The 15,419-nt window shown below is 35.0% G+C and overlaps 1 protein-coding gene across 1 annotated transcript in view; it reads left to right on the forward strand.

Annotated features, from left to right (window-relative positions):
* The window catches only part of RSG7 (Regulator of G-protein signaling 7), a 214,040-nt gene that overhangs the window by 180,565 nt on the left and 18,056 nt on the right, over positions 1-15,419 (forward strand). The window lies entirely within an intron of this gene.

Here is a 15,419-nt window from a genome sequence, read left to right on the forward strand (position 1 = left end):
ACTTAGTGCCTAGTTGGGGATGCAATTTTGAGTGCAACTGGATGTTTTTACTTACCATTTAGAATGAGTGGGATAAAAACTAATATTTATTTGCGAGAGGTTTTTTAATGGGGATAAAATTAAAATAAGAATACGTTAATTTTATTAATTTGATATTATTATATTTTTTAGAATTATGATTTTATTGTAAGGTTTTGTATAGTATTTAATGATGGATATTAGGAATGATTTGCCAGACGAGTATAGCAATGGTTGAGTATTGAGCCTTTGAGCCTTGAGTTGGTGTAATACATACTTGGAAAATTTGGTGTTGTTTTAACGATGCTTTGGCGTTGAATTTGGCTTTTTAAGATGATATTTTTAACTGCTGAATTACGAGGATGAGCATTGAGGTGGGGATAAAATTAAAACCCGTAGCATACTCCACCATGACAACCCAGCCACTTAGTGCCTAGTTGGGGATGCAATTTTGAGTGCAACTGGATGCTTTTTACTTACCATTTAGAATGAGTGGGATAAAAACTAATATTTATTTGCGAGAGGTTTTTAATGGGGATAAAATTAAAATAAGAATACGTTAATTTTATTAATTTGATATTATTATATTTTTTAGAATTATGATTTTATTGTAAGGTTTTGTATAGCATTTAATGACGGATATTAGGAATGATTTGCCAGACGAGTATAGCAATGGTTGAGTATTGAGCCTTTGAGCCCTGAGTTGGTGTAACACATACCTGGAAAATTTGGTGTTGTTTTAACGATGCTTTGGCGTTGAATTTGGCTTTTTTAAGACGATATTTTTAACTGCTGAATTACGAGGATGAGCATTGAGGTATGAATTTTTTTAATAGCTTTTTTGGATTTGATGTTTTGCGTTGTTAAGAATGATGTTGTTTATAAAGTATTTTTTTGTTGTTATTTGGTTGACTGGCGACTATGAATTTAGTTTTTTAAGAACTTGATTGAATTGGTATTTAAAGACTGAGTGCTAAGGCTCGATTTTTTACACTCCAAGACTCGATTTAAAACTCCATTAAAGATTTGATTTTGAACCTTTTTTGTTTTTTGTTTTTGTTGAGCTAGGCCCAACCTCCGTCGTCTGCTTGTTGTTTGCTTGTTGTTTGCTTGTGGCACGTGCGACCCCTTTTTACATGGAAAGACGAATTCCTTTCATGTGTTAAGATTCAAAAACTGCAACTCTCGACACACTCTGATTTTTTGATTTTAAGCAATTTTCGCATATTTGTAATTTCGTGAAATTTGTGAAATTTTACAGATTTTTTTTTACAATGTATAGAATCTGGCTAATGCGAGAATAGACGCATTGTTTACATTTTTTTTTACATTGCCAGACTTTCAACGAAGACATTTTTATTCACATTTATTTATAATAGACTGCTGATATTGGAATTACCAATATTGTGCAGCTTGCATTATATTTTATACATAACATTTAATTACCTTAACCTTAATAGATGATTTTTATCACGTAAACATTAAACCAAAATTAAAATATACAAAATAATTTACTTGAAAAACGAGTGCTGCCACAATATTAATATTTGTATATGTTGTATTGTATCGAATTGGATATGTATACAGACGTGGACAAACTACTATTATCAAAATGGACAATTTAAACATTATTTTTAAAACTTTTATTTATATAATTATTTATATTTAACAAACTTATATAATTTATTTATTTATATTAACTTCTATTTATATTTAACAAACTTTTATTTATTTAATTTTCACGGAGATGCTTGTAATTCAATAAATAAGACTGGAAATCCTATTATCTTTATTTTATTAGATTGACGTTTCAAACGCATCGGCTCTGTTTATCTTTAGATTATACAATGTTATCAATATATTCGAAACGCCAGTCTAAAAAAAACACGTATGGAATATCAAAAGTCATATTGAATTGGAAATTTTTGATTTTCTAAATCAAACTGCAAATAGTACTGGCTATTGATACTACGTATATTCTACGTCAGCACTTGGTATAACCCATTCCTTGTCTACAATTAAAACTTCAAATTTTTCTGGCATAATTTTAATTGAATTGAATTGAATTTTATATTTCGTTCAATGACCATTTACATCGGCTGATTGCCATATGGTATAGAACATGTCAATGAACAATATATATTCATGTTATACTAACAACATAACTACTTTTACAATGTTTCCTACATGATAGAAAAACATGATAAAATATTGTGGTTTTCTTACATAAAAAATACTTTTTTTTTTTACAAAATAGAAACACAATATGCACAAAAATTACATTTACAACTTAGCAGAATCTAGACCAGTTTGCAAATATTCTTCCACAGTGTAAAATGCAGTGATTTAGCAACAGAGTACGTAATTGTAGTTTTTTTTTCAGTTTTTGAAAATTTATCCATTACACACGCACACACAGCATTTGTTTGTTCATAATTTGTAATTGTTTCTGGAAATTGTTCTAATATTTTATTAGGTTCAGAAAGTTTATATTGCCCTGTTTTTATAATTCATGAAAGAACTTCTGATGTTATCCAACTGATTTTAAACTGAGCTGAGTGAATAATCTTTGCTTAAACACTTCGGCTTTTGATTATTTAGAAGATAAAATTAAGGAAAATAAACCTGATGCGTTAATAAAAGTTGTTTTAACATCATCATCTACATTATGGAGGTCGTGATAAATAACGTCTGTAAAGATCTAAATTCTTTCTTATCTTCTTCTTCAACACGTCTTTCATTAGCATCTCTTGTATTTTTACATTGCAAAATTTCTGCAACGTCTTTAAACCAAATAGCTTCATTATTAGCACTAAGTGCAAGTAATTCTTGTTCTTGATATTTAAATCAATTCATTTTTCGATTTCTTCCTTTGTTTCATTTTTCAATTTTATTGTTCTAGAATTCCACATTTTTAAATAAAAAAACTAATGAATAATAATTACCATAAAATGTAGTAAACGTATATCTATTTTTTCATTCACACTTAACATCGCTACAAGAATAACCTTCACCCAATATTTTTAAAACTTTAACACATAGATATCTGCATATGACTGAATTGAAGTCTTGTATGCGATTGTCATTACAAAAAAAAAAAAAAAAGTTGTCGATTCAGAGATATTATATTAATTGTTCAAGTGATATACCTTCATAACAATCAAACACGTATTTAACATTTTTATCTTTTGAATAACATAACCAATGCGTTCCAATCCTTTTTTTAAATTCAAATTTACAATAGCACACTCTCAATCTTTTTTTTTAAGTCATTGCTCATAAGCATTCCTCCCAAATGTTTTATCCTTAATTTGTTCACTGATCTCTCTAAGTCGAAGTTGGTTAATGGTTTTATATTTTTTTATTTTTTTTTAATTTCTTGGTCTATCTCTAACTTTACCACCTTTCTTTGTCTCTCTTTTGTTCTTTCCATTCTTGTTTATTCTTTTTCGCATTAATTATGGTTTTAGTAATAGCGGCTGCTTCTCCTGCTAAAAAACTAACAATTTCTAACGCTGGAAGAATAGCAAGTATCGTAAAAAGAAAACAGCCAATATCTTTTTTTGGGGGGGGGGGTAAGTTTTGACCTTTTTATGATTTACAGGGTGGTAGGTAACTCCACCGACTAACTTTGGGAGGCGATTCCTTATACGAAATGAAAGAAAAAAGTTCTAATAAACATGGGCCGAAAAATGCCTCCTTTCAGAGTTATGATCCATTAAAAATTCGAAAAATCATTTTTCAAAACTCCCTAACTTAGAAACTATAGGACCTATCCCTAGCGGTTTAAGGAATTACACAGGAACTAATATGTTCTCTATCTAAATATCCATGTTTTACCATCTTCCGTTATCGGTGAAAGGAACTGTGAAAAGGAAGTTGAAGTATAGGGATACTTCTTTAAGTACTAATGGTGCGTTCGTTTCGCTGGCACCGGTGAATTCTGAAACATCGATATTTAGATAGAGCGTATACCAGTTCCTGTGTGTCATTCCTTAAACCGCTTGGGATAGGCACTATATTTTCTAAGCCAGGATGTTTTGAAACGTGATATTTCGAATTTTCGGTAGTTCATAACTCTGAAAGGAGACGTTTTTCGACCCATGTTTATAAGAACTTTTTTCTTTCATTTCGTATAAGGAACAGCCTCCAAAAGTTTGTCGGTGGAGTTACCTACCACCCTGTATATGGACATACAAAGCATGGTAGAATGTTTAAATTGAGTATTACTAACTGCAGCTGCGAGGAGTCCATAACTGGTGTACATTTCCTAGTGAAAGCTCATGCACGAGGAAGTTCCTAAAGTTCCCAGTCTAACACGGAAATATCGCCGTTTCTGTTCTTGTGTGCTAAATCTCTTCGAAGCCAGCCTTTCACTACAACAGCCGCGTTGACTGAAGCATTGACATTCAATACACGAGCTAAATGCAAAGCAACTGGAGTGTTGCCAAAAGTACTCTGTAGAAAGTAGCTAAATGATATACAGTGTTACCTTATACATGGTTTAATGTAACATGGCCCGGAAGTTTTGGGCAACCAGTATATATATGAATTTTATATTTATTGAACTTTTGTAAAATATATAATTAGTCGTTTACTCGATTTTAGGTAGATCGCAAAATTTGCGTTAAGTTCCTTGAAATGATTTTAGTATATTTAGAGGGAAATATATGGTAATATATATCTGTATTGGACAATCTTCGTATATTTAGCCAAAATCTAATGTTATTTTAGAAAATAATGTCATATCCGGTCGTTTTGAATCCTTTTCTGTGTATTTTCATGGATATTTTTGGCTTAGGGGATCCTCAAAAGAAATCAAAATTTTTTATTTCAAAATCTCTGAAATTTCACATTTGTAAAGTCAGCCATAGTAGCTTCTCGAAGCATCTCTTTGTTTAATCTAAATTATCTGTGATTGGATCTTCCGCAATCACAGATGTGGTTGAGATTTTCGGCTTTCTTTGATCTTGAGAGATAAACCTATCATCATATAGTTACGTCAGAGTAATCTTCCAATTGGGAATCTTCTTCTAGTTGTCTTTGTTCTTTTGGTTAATGAAGCCGCCATGATCAGATGTGTAATGCGTCTGGTCTACAGAAAATCTGCAATTTAATTCAGTGTAGTTAGCTGCTAGTGGATCATTTTGGGAATATGAACTCCTGAGGACTGCGGCGCCATACAAATTAGTTTTGACTTGCTCATTGTGTAAGGGTGAAGGAGAGCAAGCTGCTGGCATCAGGTTTGCACGTTGTCGCAGAAACCCGAAGACATGATGGATGCTTTTTAGCCTTAATTGTTTTTTGCCGTCCCAATACTTACCAGGAGGTAAGGGGGCGAAGTGAATTAATAACGATAGCCGCAGGACCATCCCTAACTCCTAAGGTATAGTCGTATGTCAGGGAGATGAACAAGTAAGTGACTATATTATTCATTCAAAAATTTCTCTTTTCGGACGAGTTTGAACCTGCTAAATTTTAACCTCTTTCGGATTGAATATGTTTCATTCTGGTGTTGTGATGTTTGAACTGATGTGCTAACTTCGCGTCGTTTTCCCTAAGTTGCATAGTATATAGACTCAAGAGGTGACAGGAACCGCTCGTTCAATGGGGGAATATATTCTTTCTTTGAGTTTCAGTGTGGACGATTGTCATAAACAACCCAAGAAATGTGTGTACTTTCGAGTACACACTTTCTCCCCAATATTTATATTTATTTTGGAAATGTAAACCTCAAAATTTTTCTCGTACTGCTAAATAATGCAAGGTAAATTCATTCACTGGTTTTGGGTCACCTTTACTTCAGATTGGGTACGATGAGACAAATGTTTACGTAAAGTTTCGGCTCACATTGATGATAAGGGTGCTACGTACGACTATTGATGATGGGAGATGTTCATCAACAGTGAAATATTCGCTCTGTATTTTGAATTCCCTTCACTAGTAAAACAAAAGCTCAGATTTTAAAACACATTCAGATTTTTTTAAAATTAAAAGAATTTGATGCTGAATGATAAGTGTTCTGTACGTCCTTGGTAACCGGCTGTGCATACTATACTACGAATATGTCTGATAAAAGTGAATTTTATATGTGTTAGGTTAAGTTAGTTTAGATAGTTAGGTTAGGGATTTAAGTTAAGTATATTATTATTTTTTATTTGATTTTCCTAGTGCATATTTTCTCAGTGTCATAAAAAATTTGTTTTGTTGTGAAAGGTAAATGTGGATAGGCCTGAGCTATACAAAGAGGTCACCCTACTGGTATAAATCCTCTGTGCCGGCCCCACTTGCACAATAACGACCGAGAGAAATACGAAAGAAAGAAAGTCAGTATGCACACAGCCATGGATAGTAGTACATGTGTGTAGTATAGTGTTTTATGTAATCAGTTTTTCCTCGTAACAAATGTGATAATATACGATTTGTTTTATAGTCGATAGAAATTGAAAACACATGAAGGTTACTCACGAGATGTGAAGAGAGAATATGATTCTAATCAATTTGTATCCAAACTTATCCATTCAGCTATGTAAAAATATTCACATTTCTAACCATTGCAACCTTTTTTTTATTCTTTTGGTTTTGTTAGTTTTTGTCATACATAAAATTAGTGTAAATAAAATGTACGAGCCGAAACACAATCTTTTCTTATCCAGTGCAAAGTTCATCATTTAGAACTATGTAGTAAATTAACTTCAGTGGTATTGTAGGTACGTAGTATACACAGTTTTGAAAAGCAGTACGTGAACAGTGTGACAAAATTAAAGTGTAGCGTTTGAAAACATACAGAATTGATTTCACTTAGTGTGACCGGGGTTGGAATCACAGACCTGACAGAAAAATTCACTTCGTCAATAAGATCAACAAAATTCATTTTTTGCATTCAGTTTTACAAAATTTCATTCCGTTGCGCTATTCAGAATTCAGTTTGAGATTTTTTTATCTGGGTTAGTAAATACAAACATTCAGATCTTCGAAGCACTTATTGTCAATTTCACTCTTGGGTCAGTGTCTTGTATTTGTTAGATTGTGCTTTGCAACCTATCTTGGGATGGGATGCAGACGATGAACTGCAGATCTGGATACTGGACTGCGAGTGAGAATGAAGGAGGCTTAGAAATCTTATCATTTTCTGGGTCAAAATTTGAGTTCAATTTTCCGGGGATGGTTGGTATGGTGGATGGGTCAGTGAGTGTTGACAGCTTGCCCAACCTGGGCCCAGTGTGTTCGCGGTCACCAGACAGTGACACATTCACGCAACCATAGTCTTAAGGAAAGTGAACATCATACAGAAACACATCAGTATCATCATTTTCATATTTATTCATATTTATTTTATTTTTATTTTTATTTGATTTTTTGTAAAATTGGCGACCCAGCCAGGATAAGATTTTTTTGTAAAAACAGAATCTAGCTAAAAACGATTGCGGCTAAATTTGTAGCTAACAGATTTTAATAGTAAGGCAAGCAGAACACTTCGTAATTTTACTATACTTATCTAAAGCAACCTCAAATATTCTTCGTGATAGTTTACACAAAAGGGTTTACATTACAATACGCTTTCCCTGTATCGTTGACCAACTACTAAATTCCCTTCAATTCTTTCCTTCGATTCCACTTCTTTAGCCAATGTTGGGTTTCGGTGCACTGTTGATCAAACATAACACTAAAAAAGTACACACTCCTGACCAAATACCCTTTAAAAAACTCAAATGAAAATATCCGCATTGCAATTGGCTAATCTAAAGGTTAATTCACACATTGTGTGCCGTTCTCATAGCGTGCCTCGTCCGTGCCGTGGTCCATAAAGTTTATTTTTAGACTCTGACATTGAAAATTCATTGGTTTGGCTTTCTTTTAAATTTACACATGACTTGTCGTGCCCTGGCAAGCCACCTTGAAGAGAAACTAGCTCTATCGTGACTCGTCGGCGCGATCCTTTGGCTTTCTTCGGAAGACACGAAGCGACACGAAGTTGACCAGAACCAAGGGAATTGGTGTAGAAAGCAGTAACGGCATGGCATGATATGTCAATGGTTGTGGCCATGGAACGGACGGAGCATGGCAGGGGAATGACATGTACACGGTATGGTATGTGTTAGTGGTTACCACGTGGCACGAACAGAGCATAGCAGGTGAATGGCATGGTATGTATTAACCCTTATGTCCACATTAAAAATTCTTTATTATAGTCAATACAAAGGGTACCCGGGTACCCCGAATTTTCTGAGCTTTAAATATTGATCTTTGTTTAGAAATAGTTTTAGTTTTTACTCATTCGGAGGATATATGGTAAGTATACACTGCACAATTGCCATGGGCGGATTTATGGAGGGGGGCATGGGGAGCATTGCCCGCCAGAAATTTTGGGATTATTTAAATTTTTTATTCTAAACATTAGTTTTCTTTAGATAACTTCCAAATTTCAAGTCATTGCCCCACGTTATCTCTCTTACCCCCCCCCCAGAGTATCACTTCTAAATCCGCCCATGACCATTGCCTAACAAGCATTGCCGCCCGACAATTATTGCAAGACCGCAGCAATCTTTGATCACACTCCACGCTATATTTCTTTCTTTTCAGGTTTTATACATTTTGGGTATACTCGTGATCTCCAAGACAAAAATAAGATTTATAATGTCTGAAGTAAATACATTACATGAAAGTAACTATTTTCGCGGTCTTGAGGCACTTGAACTACAGTACAACGTATTAGAAGAGGCCTCTTGTGGACTTACCATTACGTTTGATTGCCATGCATTTAATTCCCTACACATGGAATCCAGCATTTTTAGATCCTATGTGAATTAGAAAAGAATGAAATACAATCTAAAATATATGTAATGTCTTTGGAAAAAAAAAACATTAATTTATTGAAAAGTGTGTTGCTAATACGCTTGGAAGATGAAAATAGGTGCACTCAAAGTCATGAAGGGGTAAAGAACATTGTTTTGTGTTAATTCAAGTAAGAATGAGCGCCTTTCAACCGGTGTGTATATTGTTGAGCATTTGTTTCTGCCGCTCCGGTGCAAATTTGGAAATTTGGATGCGATTCAACTACTAACTGTGTTTACTGAAATAATAGTGTTATTATGAAAGTGATTTATTGTATTGTATGGTGAACTGTTGTAGTTATTCAGTTTGTGTAAAGTATGTCAGGTTTTCGCGAACTCAGTGCTCAAGAATATAATAAACTGACTTATGATGAAAAACAGGAGTATGTGCAAAAATTATTACAAGATGAGGAATCTGAAGATGAAGCAGTGAACTTCAATTGTGAGGATTTAGAGGATGATTGGGTGCCAGACCTTGTTGATGATTCAGACATAGAAGATGTAATAAGAGAGCCTCAGAACATTGAAATTGAAGATGATGTGGAGAACGAAGAAATTTCTGGTGATGAAGAAGGTGAAAATAGTGACACGGTATGTGCTTCGGGAGACATTTTACGGGCTAAGGATGGTACAGAATGGCATAGATCAAATACCGGTTTGCGGAGAAAAATGAAACACAACATACTTCGAGAAAAATCCGGCCCAGTTCGGAGAACAAAATTGTTGGGTGTAAGAGACACATTCAAATGCATATTCACAGACGAAATGTGTGACATTATTATCCGTGAAACAAATAGAAAGGCTAGCACAGTACTTTCAAATTCCAGTGCAAATGTAACAAATAAGCCAAAGATATGGAAACCTCTTACAGCAGAAGAATTTGATGCGTACCTTGGTGTCCTTATTACTGCAGGTGCGCGACACTCCAATTTTGAACATACTAAGGAATTGTGGAAAACTGATGCTTATCCACTCTATCGCGCTTCCCTTTCTTTGAACAGGTTTTGGCAAATAAGTAGATTCATTAGATTTGATAATGTCAACACACGAAACGAACGTTTGGAAAAACATAAGTCAGCAGCAATAGCGGACATATTTGCCATGCTCAATGCTAATTTGAGGTCAAATTATATGTCATCCGAATGCCTTACAGTTGACGAACAATTGTTTCCCTACAGAGGTCACACTCGATTTACTCAGTATATGCCATCAAAGCCGGCTAAGTACGGCAAAAAAGTGTGGTGGGTATGTGATTCTAGTAACTCTTATCCCCTCACTGGGCAAATATACACGGGGAAAATATCATCAGAAAGGGAGGTCAATCAAGGAGAAAGAGTTGTAAAAGACCTCGTTCAATGCTACAAGAATTCTGGGAGAAATGTTACTGACAATTTTTTCACAAGTTTGCCACTAGCACGATTTCTCATGTCATGGAACCTATCGCTAGTGGGAACGCTAAAGCGTAATAAGCCGTACATACCGAAAGAAATGTTGCCCTCTCCTTCCCGCCAAGAAATGAGTTCTTTGTTCGGGTTCACTAAGGATAACGTAACAATGTGCTCTTATGTTCCAAAGAAAAATAAGGCAGTCTTGCTTTTGTCTACAACGCACTACGATTGCAGTGTATCTGGTCCTCTATCGAAACCTGAAATAATACATTTCTACAACAAGACAAAGGGGGGCGTAGACAACACGGAGAAAATGTGTTCGCACTACACAGTCAAGAGGAAAACACAGAGATGGTCTCTAGCGTTCTTCTACAACATTTTAGATGTGGCGTCCCTTGCTGCATACATTATTTACGTAGAAAATAACCCCAACCTAAAAAGAGTGACACATCAGCGGAGAATATTTCTCACAGAACTTGGGAAAGAGATGGCAATGCCTGCTATTGTCACTCGATCAAACAATCCCGCATGCATTCGCTTATTTTCTGTAAAATCTGGTATTGAATGTATGCTTGGAAGACCAGTGGTACCTTGAAAAGGGCTCCTGAAAAGAGGGACTCTACTGGTCGTCTTCCAATCCTTGGAGACTGTTTTGTTTGTAAATGCCAACCGCAAAAGAGAAGAAGAAAGACACGAAAGAACTGTCATGAATGCGAGAAGTCAGTGTGTGATGAACACTCAGTAACAGTATCCAAGTGTATTCAGTGTGGGTGAATAATAACAAGGAAATTGCGTCAGAATAGAAGCTAAAAAACAAATTTTCTCATACGGTACGGTTTGTCTTGCAATTTTCTTGTGATATGCATTATTTCAAATAGATATTTGGTATAATATTCTCTATTCCTGAATACTGTAAAGATCCACAGTGTAATAAAAACTTTGTTAGAGTACCAAAGTGCACTCTGTTTTGATAGGCTATTGCATGTAAATATTACCGGAAAAGAAATAAAAATACAAGATACCTATTCATTAAAATTTAAACTTCAGAAATTAGGGAGATTACTGAAAAATTGTTAGCAAATTAGTCGCTTGAATGTATAAAAGTCTCTGGGTTACCCGGGTACCCCAGTGCGGACTGTAAGTAATGATAATTTTAGTGGCAAATATATATTTTGTAAAAAAATCTTTCCAGGGTTTATTTAGGGCAAAGTGCATAAAAAGGTAAAATTAACGAATAAACGAACGCTGAAAGAAAAACTACTAGCCATTGTGCAGAAATTTCTATTCAAAACGCGGTGGGTTACCCGGGTAACCCAGTGTGGACATAAGGGTTAATGGTTATCACTGGCATGCACAGAGCATAGTAGGGGAATGGCATGGGCACGACATGGTATGTGTTAATGGTTACCACGTGGCACGAACAGAGTATAGCACAGGAATGGCTCATGCGATGCTAACCAATAATGATGGCGCCGTGGAGCTTCGTACAGGATCCACTTCTTATCACATGTCAACATCTTGTCCAGAAATGGCTCCTTCCTCAGACGAGACAGCAAAGAAACACAGGTGTCTGCTGGCATTGACTTCTGGCTCGGAGTCAAATCATGTGGAAACCATAAACCAGGGGTGCCCACAAGGGGGGGGCTATGACGCAAACTGCGTCATTGAAATATTTGGGGGGGTTAAAAATCTATCTAAATATGTTTGAGGGGGTGTAAAAATTAATCGAAAAGATTTTTTTCATGGAAGAACACCTACGGATAAACAATTGAGGGGGTGCGTCATGGAGTTGAGGGGGGGGACACCACTGCATAAACCCAACTTGTAGTGCTTCCCAAGTTGATGGAGGTGCTGTCAAATGGGTTCTTCACTCACACTGAATTGTAGCTTTAGTTTAGGGTGGCCAGATTCTGACAAACGAAAAGTAGTTAACCTTTAGTTAATCATTCGTTTTTGTAGAAAAGAAAAGTACTGAACAAAAGTATTCCAGGAATTAACCTCAACTTCAAATGCCTTGATGAATGACAAAGTGGTTTTATTTTTATGAACGTAGAGTGAAACTTCGTGTTGGGCTAAAGATTTTTTTAAATCGATTTTCGGAGCATCACTGTTATAAGTTGAAAACGAAACCTTTCCTGCTTTACCAATATCTCAACAAACCCTTCTAAGTAGAAACAATATATTGTAAAACAATGGCTTGTTGATTGTTCTCCATCCCTAATCTTTTGAAGAGTGTTAAAAAACACAGCGGTTCATCATACATGAAAAGAGTGCCTGTGATTCAAAATGTTGTGAATAAAGAATGAAATATTAAGAAATTGGAAATGAGTTAACTCAGGAGATTTAAAAAAAAGTATATTTCTCGATTTTCTAGGCGTCTCTCGCAACACGCAGGAGAGCTCTTTGAAAAACTGACTATACTGCGAAAATCAGTACGTCTCGTCACCCTATTCCAGTTCCTCACATGTCTGGCCACTGTTCACCTCAATTGCTGCCTGAATATCTTCATTTTGTATATATGTTGGTCTTCCGGCACGTGGTGTCTTCGAGTGTTTCGTCACCGTCTTTAAACTTTTTAAACCACCACTGCACTGTCCGCGTAATCACGACACCAGGCGTTTGATCTCAGTTTGAACTCGTACAGCATACGCGCCCTTATGACGCTCTGTGAAGGTTCCATATTCACTCTGTTCTTACTCAAGTTCACGGTATAACTAAAACTGCCACAACCAGGTAGTATGTTGGATATATCCACACGAACAACTGATCTTCGTTTATCTTCATTCGCATTCAATTCACGGTGTGAGAGCCAGTTGAGCACAAACCTCCACAAAAAGCGCAGAACTTTTTTGATTACCTTTATATCTCGGCCAAGTTCCTTAATGGAGCCGATTCGTTAACATATTCATTTGTAACGCAGACTTTAACGGTGGCTATCGACATCACTAAGGCCCGGGAGTTTATGTTATAACATATATTTATTTTACATGGAAATCGGATAATGGGGTGAGATCTTCACGTATCAGGCGAAAATCAACTGAAATAAGCAAAGTTGATAGGACATATTTTGACCTATTTTCCACATTTTCCAATTTGGAAACATATTTTTTCATTTTTCTAATGATAAGACATAGCTATTTCTATATATATATATATATATATATATATATATATATATATATATATATATATATATTAGGCAACAAGCGGTACAAATATCAAAATTAGCTGCAGATGGGTTTCAAACAACTTGTTCGTCTTTATCAGCTGTAATTAGAGGTGTTCCTCAAGGTTCCATTTTGGGTCCTATTCTCTTCCTGATATATATAAATGACTTGTTAGAATGTATGCATCCAGCAAAATGTATTCTATATGCTGATGACATCAGTATGATAATATCAGGAAAATCAATAGAAGAAGTTGAGAGGAAATCTGACATTTTTACGGACAAATTAGTAAAATGGTTAACAGCGAATAGGTTAATTATAAATCATGATAAGTCGATTCTCTTACATTTTCATTTTCCAGGAAAACCGCATATATCACCTAGAATAAAAATATCTTCTAACTTACTCCAATATTCTTGCATAACAAAGCTTTTAGGTGTAATCATAAGTGATGATCTTTCATGGTCTGCTCATATCTGCACTTTAAACAAGAAACTAAGTAGCGTGTGTTTTGCCTTATACAAACTTCAAGGTACTGTATCGAGAGAAGCACTTCTTAGCTTTTACTACGCCAAGTTTAATTCATTAATTAACTTCGGCATAATACACTGGGGATCTGCTGAAAATAGTTTAAGCACTTTCCGATTGCAAAAGAAAGCGATTAGAATAATTTTTGGGTTACCCACAAAATCGACATGTAAAAAGGTTTTCAGAGAAGCAAAAATTTTAACACTCCCCAGCTTATACAACTATAAATCTATTCTTTTTACTGTGAAAAACAAGCATCTTTTTATCTTTAACAAAAATGTTCATAGCCATAATACAAGACAAGGTAGTGACATATTTGTGATGCATCAAAAATATGCTAATATAAGCAAAACCGTGTACATGAATTGTGTCAGATTGTATAATAAACTTCCTCTGTACTTGAAAAATATGACCAATGTTTCCATTCTTGGTAAGACTATATAATCTACTCACTGAAAAGTGCTATTATACAATTAAAGAATATTTAAATGACTCATTAACTGAAGAGTTGGTAACAGATACTTACCCGTGAGTACATGCCTGGTGTGGTACAAACAGTTACCTAATTAGATGTAAATTATAATGTTTTTATACTTAATATATCCTATTTATGTGGTTTTTTATGTTTTACAAAGATGCATGATGTATACCTCTGGTACTTGACAATATTGTATGTTTTTTTTCTTTTTCTTTCTGACAACTGTAATGCTTACATGAGAATTTCTCATGCTTTGTAAGCTAATGAAACAGGCAAATAAATAAATGAATGAATGAATGAATGAATGAATATTGCGATATACTTGCACAAAATCGATAAGTTTTTAACTTTTACTTATGTGCCTTCTGCCAAAGTAATAAAATCCGTGTTCTCGCTGTTGTCGATTGAACTTGCATCAAACTATGCGAAACGCATTTGGTTTTCTACCAGGTTAAAATTTAGTACGGGATAAATAATACCGCCTTGCGTTATAATGCCGAAAATCGTTTAAAACAAAAAGCTCTCTGGTCATTGTTGAAGGTACGTACGACAATCACAACTGTTCTTTTTTTCTTTACATTTTTCCTTTCTAACAAAAACAAACAAATTAGCATTTTGTGCTGAAAAAATAGTTATTTTTACGTCAGTCAAAATCAACAGTAGTTTTAGCCAGGCGTGCAGTGGAGCAAGTGTAGAGAATGCCTCCTATGAAGCAATCTGTTTCGTTGAAGTTGAGAGCATACGTTGCAGAATTTGAGAGCGATATGTTCTCTACAGATGACAAGATATTGTTCTGTAAATTCTGTGAATCCAGTGTGGAATATTCGAAGAGAACTTCTGTATTGCAACATTTAGATACGACGAAGCATAAAAGAAATGTGCGTAGGAAGAAAGCGAAATCACAAACGCTACTTCAACATGTGACATCGTCCCAGAACAGTCGAATGTCCTTTCTCCAAGGACTTGTGTAAAGCATTTATCGCATCTGATATCCCTCTGTGGAAGC

The sequence above is a fragment of the Thermobia domestica genome, chromosome 5, assembly GCF_964235325.1.
Source record: "Thermobia domestica chromosome 5, izTheDome1.hap1.1, whole genome shotgun sequence".
NCBI classification, from domain to species: domain Eukaryota; kingdom Metazoa; phylum Arthropoda; class Insecta; order Zygentoma; family Lepismatidae; genus Thermobia; species Thermobia domestica.